This window comes from Myotis davidii, unplaced genomic scaffold, assembly GCF_000327345.1.
Source record: "Myotis davidii unplaced genomic scaffold, ASM32734v1 scaffold960, whole genome shotgun sequence".
NCBI classification, from domain to species: domain Eukaryota; kingdom Metazoa; phylum Chordata; class Mammalia; order Chiroptera; family Vespertilionidae; genus Myotis; species Myotis davidii.
The window spans coordinates 1,503,081-1,510,129 of record NW_006293003.1 but is presented as its reverse complement, the minus strand read 5'-3'; the positions used below and the strand labels follow the sequence as shown (position 1 = coordinate 1,510,129).

Genomic DNA, 7,049 nt, shown 5'->3' with positions numbered 1-7,049 from the left:
TGGGGGCGGGGAAGGGGGGTGTACTTAACCTGGTCTGCACCCTCTCCCAGTCCAGGACCCCTCGGGGGATGTCTGCCTGATGGCTTGTGGCTGTATGGCCTTCCGCTGATGCACGGCCTGCTGCTTGAGCTTCAGCAGCTGCTGCATGTGCACGGGCTGGGCCACCATGGTCTGTCCTGTGAACACCATCGAGTGGGTGAGTCAAGCATGGAGGCAGGCTCACCCTGAGTTCCCTGAACTTCCCTGAGTTACTGAATTGTTCAGACTGTCTTCTATAGAGAATGGCACTGGGATCGGGCCTAAGCCACAGTCAGACATCCTTCCCACAGTCTGGGACCGCTCGGGGGATGTAGCAGTGCACCAAGCAACAGCCATCCAGAGAGGAGCCCAAATCAGGCCAGGCACCGTGCAGGTCGTGCTCATCCCAGCCCGCTGAGCCTGCTGCTGCCCTTTGGTAGTGCTGCTGCAGAGTTGGGAGAGGCTCCCGCTGTGGCAGCTGTGCTTGGTAGCCGTGAGCCCAGCTTCTGGCTGAGCGGTGCTCCTCCTGTGGGAGCACACTGACCACCAGGGGGTAGATCCTGCATTGAACATCTGTCCCCTGGTGGTCAGTGCGCATCATAGTGACCAGTCATTTCACTGTAATGGTCATTTAGGCTTTTATATATACACTAGAGGCCCAACGCATGAAATTCATGCAAGAGTAGGCCTTCTTTCCCCCGGCTGCCAGTACCAGCTTCCCTCTGGCACCCGGGACCTGGGCTTCCCTTGCAGCCCCAGCTTCATCCAGAAGGACATCTGGAAGGAGTTTCCGAAGGAAGTCTGGTCTAATTAGCATATTATGCTTTTATTATTATAGATAGATATGCAATATATTGTTTGACTCTATCTAAAATGTAAAGAATTTTTATATCTATGTTCATGAAGGAAATTAACATAAAATAAATTTCAACTTTTAGAGTCTAATCTTTACTTTCTTTCTAAAACACTATTATGGGTCAAATTGTTTTCTCTAAACGATATGTTTGTGGGGTTTTTTGTAGTATCTTTGTTTGCTATTTCTATCAGTGTAAGAATGTTGGCCTTATAGAATGAGTTGGGATGTATTCCTTCTTCTTCAATTTTCTCTCTATGAGTTTATGAGAGCTGTTGTTTCTGCATATGGTGGTAATCCTGAAGTCACTGTAGGTAGCAGGGCTAGCAGTCAGAAAAACTGAACATGACATGAAAGAGAGCAAGGACAAACAGAAACCTCCAATAATAACAACCTGTGGGCCCAGCTGCTGCCCTGTGCTAATAAGATAAGCAAACATGTCATCAGCAATGTGCACATTCTGCAGTATTGCCTAGCACCTAACACTAACCTTCAGATGACTACCACTCACTTTCACCTTTTAAAATATCTTGTTGCCAACCAGATACTAGAACCACACAAGGAAGCGAATTCTGGGAAACATAGTTCCAGGTTAGCTAAGTTGACACAGTACAAAGTTAATACATGTAGCCTAATTTAATACAGATCTCAAAGGAAATAACAATATGACCAGAATAAGACTTATAACAGAATTGTAGTAAAGTAGATCAAAACAAGATAAAAATGAAGATCATTTTCTTAGCCACACCTGGCTATGAATATTCATCAATTCTTCAGACAGAAAAGAAGAAATGTAGGAAATTAATTATAGTGCTCTACACAATTTAAAGTGTGTAGTTAAGAACACAGGTTTTATAAAGTCAGAAATCACACTTATAAGCTGTGTGTTCTTATGCAAGTTTTTTTTTTCCTCTGTGACTCATTACTATACCCCAAAATGGGGATACTAAATCTTTTTTATAGGCTTATTGTGAAGATTAAATGTGTTAATAAAGAGAAAGCATTTCAAACAGTGCATGACACATACATTATTATTAAATACTAATGTTATAATTATTATATATAATCATGCTTTAACCATATAATAAAATATGTACATTTATGATTCTCAGTAAATGTCTAGGTTGTCTTCATAAAGTCCTGAGTGAAATGCTTCCTCCATGTGCTATGTGTCTCTGCCAGTTGGTTGTAGGCAAGATTCTAGTGTGCAGAATGTGGAAATCCAAGTCTACAGTCTTTTGTTGACTGCTTCCCATTTAAGAAAGTGTCTGAATCAATATACACCTCAATATCATGAATTATTGCCACTTCTGTATATTTATGTATCTCATCAACGTAGGACATCTGACCTAGGAAAATGATATATTCATATCCATGAATAATTACAGAGAAAGCAAAAACTGTCTTTTAAAAAAAACTTTTTTAAATTCAACCCTGTGTGTTCAGTGAAGACTTCGCAGGTATATAAAGCCAAGGTGTTCAAGTAATTGCCACAGTGGTTTATCAGACTTAATTCTGGATCTGGGATAATTTTCACTATAATGTGTGCACATGTGTATATGTGTGTGCAAATGTACATATGTATGTGTGTGTGTGTGTTCTAGAGGCTGTTACCAAGTTAGAGTTTGTATTTAGTAGATTTTCACAGCTAATTTGGCTGATTGTATTTTATTACTTAAAAACATACAATACCTTTTTGGTGGTAGGCCTGGGGAGCCATGATTGTGTAAGATAAAACTGGTTAAGGAAGTTTATAATAGAACCATCTCCTTTTTGTAACCTAGATATGGCTGAGCCTTTCTAATTTATGTTATCCAAATAAAGAGGTCTTTAATAACATAAAAATCATGGAGTTACATCCTATAAAATATATTTTACAGTATATAAAATATTGCCCAGCCGAAACCGGTTTGGCTCAGTGGATAGAGTGTCAGTCTGCGGACTGAAAGGTCCCAGGTTTGATTCCGGTCAAGGTCATGTACCTGGGTTGTGGGCACATCCCCAGTAGGAGATGTGCAGGAGGCGGCTGATTGATGTTTCTCTTTCATCAATGTTTCTAACTCTCTATTCCTCTCCCTTCCTCACTGTAAAAAATCAATAAAATATATTTTAAAAAAATATTACCTGTAGCCATAACATGTGTACCATATGTATTAGTACATATGATAAATTGGATGAGGTCTGTAGAATGGGCATTGCAAGGCACTCAGAGAACACACACATTGAATATCACTTATCCCATTCTTCACTCTCAACTTAAGTGCTAGAAAATGATTCTCCCTATAACAGTGCTTCAGTTTGAGAGCTACAGATCACACAAAATAATCTCAACTTTTAGAGTCTCGCCTCTTACATTCTTACTAAAACAGTATTATGAGTCGAATTGTGTTTTCTCTAAAACATGTTAAAAGTCCTAACCCCGCCCTGACTGGTTTGGCTCAGTGGATAGAGCATCGGCCTGCAGTCTCAAGGGTCCCAGGTTCGATCCCAGTCGGGGGCATGTACCTTGGTTGCGGGCACATACCCAGTGGGGAGTGTGCAAGAAGCAGCTGATCCATGTGTCTCTCTCATTGATGTTTCTGGCTCTCTATCCCTCTCCCTTCCTCTCTGTAAAAAACGAATAAAATATATATTTTTTTAAAAAAGGCCTAACCCCCAGTACTTTAGGCTGTTGAGCATCGTTATCATCATTACTCTGAACTCTGTTTCAGATAAATTTCTTATTTATGCTTCATTTATTTCTTCTTCTGGAGAATTCTCTAGTTCTTTCATTTGGGGGTTGTTTCTTTGTCTCCTCAGTTTGGCTGCCTGTTTGGGTTTGTGACTATGTATTAGGCAGATCCTCTATGCCTCTCAATCTAGTGCAAGACAGTGTTAAGCGCTGTTTCTGACTAATTAGATCAGGCAAAGACTCAAAGCCTCCAGAAACCACCTCTGTGTGGTGTGGGTCAAGACCCCTTTGGTGGTCGAACGACCCTTTCACAGGGGTCGCCTAAGACCATCCTGCATATCAGATATTTACATTACAATTCATAACAGTAGCAACATTACAGTTATGAAGCAGCAACGAAAATAATTTTATGGTTGGGTCACAACATGAGGAACTGTATTTAAAGGGCCAGAAGGTTGAGAACCACTGGTCTACAGACTGATGGGAGTCTGACTTGAATTGCCCCCAGGCAATCGTCCACAGGCGTAGTGAGAGCTTCTTTCAACAGGATGTAGCAGTTGCTTCTGCCTGGAGGCTAATTGTTACTTTTAGTTTTTTAAGTGGCCTCAGGGCAAGGTGTTTTCCAATAGGGTGTGTCAACTGTTTTCCCTCCAGGCAAGGTTGCCTGTATAGCAAATGTCTGTGTGGGAAAGATGTCCTCTGCTGCATGAGGGAATGACTCAGCTCAGGAAATGGGGGTGTCTGCCTTCTGAGCTCTAACCCACAAGTCCCTAGTCCTGGCTTCTGCTCAAACAGCTCCAATCCACTCTGCTCTCCCTTTGTCAGAGCAGAAGGTGGGTGGCTGCACAGGGAATTTTATGCATTGGCCCTTAAAGAAGGTACCTTAATTTCCAGCTGTCTCCCTGGCAGACAGCACCCTTGCTGCTTTTCACAGCCAGATGTTATGTGGGTACCTTTCTCAGTTTTGGTGCTCTCTGCTGGGGGGCCCAGCTTGGAGATTAGACCCGAGTTCTCAGTTGCAACCCTCCATAGCTGAGATATCTCTCTGGGATTTCAGTTGCTGTTTGTAGGCGACCAGCCAGACCTTTCATGCCTCCACCCCTCTTACCAGTCTCTATGCGATCTCCACTTTTAGTCCTTGGTGATCAGGACTCTCTCCTTTGAGCTTTTCATTGATTATTCAGGAAGTTTTTATGAACTTTAGTTGTAATTCCAGTTTGTTCCTGGGAGCATGTCCATGCATCATCCACTTACTTTGCTGCCATTTTTAATCTCCCCCAGTACTTCAGAATGTCATATTGTTTGCAAATAGGGTCATTAAGGAGGCAGTTAAATTGAGATAAGGGTGGGTTCTAATCCAATATGATTGGTGTCCTTATATAAAAAAGAAAATTTAGAAATGGAGACAGACATGCACAGAAGGAAGACAATGTGAAGAAACATAAGGAGAATGCCATATGAGGACACAGGTTAGAATGCTATCATGTATCTATAAGCCAGGGAATGCGTGTGGCTACCAGAAGTTAGGAGAGAGGCATGGAACATTCTAGTGCCTTCAGAGAGAGTAAGGCCCTGCCAATACATTTATTTTGGAGTGCTGGCCTCCAGAACTGTGAGGCAATAATTTTTATTGTTTTTAAGTCTCTCAGTGTATGGTCCTCTGTTACAGAATCCCTAGGAAATTAATATAAGAACCTCTTCAGAATTGTAGTTTCTTCTTCATACAAAAGAAGGTCTTAATGAGTGCCAATATTTCCTTTATTTTTAATGTTTTGATATGGGATTGAATGCTCTTTCATAAGACTAAAATACTATTACTACTGGCATTCTATAAATTAATATCTATTTAACATTTGATCCATCATAATCTGAACAATATCAACCACCCTCTAATGTTCAAGAGATTCTGTTTTCAGTGCCCAAAAAGGTCAGTAAAAAACATCCAAAGAAATAGTACTATAGAAAGAGAAATTAATGGAAAAGAATATGAAGGGGAATAGTTTAGGGATTAATCATTTTACTTTTTATTAAAACTATAAGGTTATTAATAATGTAGCTCCTTTTATTTTTGAAACTAGTATAAATTGATCATTTAATTCTATCAATGATTGAAAGGGCGAAGGCTACGCCCTCCATCTTGACCCAGGGCGAGGGCTACGCCCTCCATCTTACCCCGGATCCTCCACTTTGGGGCAGCAGCCTTAGCCATGTGCTCGGCAAGGAGCTTCTTCCCGGAAGCCCAAGCCTCTGCTAGCCACACCTAGGATTTCTTTAAACTAACCAATGATAATTAAGGGAACTGTGTGCCATAGATACAACCACATCCTGTGTAACAAGACACCGACTTGCGCCTGGCCAATCGGCAGGGCCCACAGTCCTCTCTCCTCTCCTTACTCCAACCCACCTGTAAAACCCCTCTTCCCACAGAGCTCACTCTCTGCTGCTTGCTGCTGTGTCGGTGAGTGTGGTCGGGGAGCCGAGCTAGCTCGAATAAAGACTCTTTGCTTTTGCATCGGACTCGGCTGACTCCCTGGTGGTCTTTTGGGGATCCTGAAATCTGGGCATAACATTTGGGGGCTCATCCCGGATCCCCAAGACCCTCGAGGGACCCCCGATCTGGAGAGGCTGACTGGCCGCGGTAGGTGTCTGTGTGTTGCTTATTCTGTTCTGTGTGCTATATGTTCTGTCCTGTGTTAGCTCACTTCTGAAATTCTGTAGTTCCCAAAGTGGTCTAGGTTGATGCACTGCTGAAGGACCACAGGCTGGGAGAGCCAGAAGACATTCTGCTCTTCAGGAGGGATGCGCATTCCCCTCACGAGAGATGTGGATTGCCCTCGAGGATCTGAGACGAGGTGGGTCACTCCCGCTGTCCTTTAAACATTATGGTCCTTTTAAAGTCAAGGGCTGGGACAAACCTGCTTGCCAGCCTCAGGTGTGGTTTTCCAGAACCCCTGCAGTGAGCCTTGAAGCCTAGGGAGCGGGCCCGGGTGGAGCTGCCACAAGTGCAGATCTTGGTGGTAGTAACAAATAATTTAAAGTCCATCTTGTAATTGAAAAGTTTTACAAAATTTAAAAATGCATCCGGAATTTCTGTGCACTTGTAAAGAGAAAAGTGGCTTGAAACTAATGCGTGCATCGTCCGATTTCAGATATTAGAGTTTTGAGCTGGAATCTCTTTACAAATGTACAAAAAAAAAAACCCCAAGACTTATTATTTCCTAGGAAAGATGGCAAAATTTACCCAAAGGAAAAAACATGCTGACTAGATTTTTGCAGCAGGATTGGCATTTCCATAATAAAGAACAGTTTTTAAATGCTAATGAAGGTTGTTAAAAGGTTGACTTCAAGGCAGAAAAGGAAATTCAGTAAAATTGTCTCTGTTATGGGAATTTGCTGAAGAATATGCCTTAAAATAATAATTTGGATTTGAATCTCAAGAAAAATCTAAATAGCCCAGGTAAAAGATGGCTACACCGTTTAATTAAGGCTGGCTTCTCTGGGATATTT

At 42.0% G+C, this 7,049-nt stretch overlaps 1 long non-coding RNA gene across 1 annotated transcript in view; it reads left to right on the top strand.

Moving 5' to 3' along the window:
- Window positions 1–2,413: 2,413 nt before the first annotated feature.
- Window positions 2,414–7,049, top strand: part of LOC107183537 — a 6,158-nt gene continuing 1,522 nt past the window's right edge. Inside the window, exon 1 of the long non-coding RNA XR_001514331.1 lies at window positions 2,414–2,424. This is a non-coding gene — a long non-coding RNA (uncharacterized LOC107183537). The remainder of the gene's footprint in view (window positions 2,425–7,049) is intronic.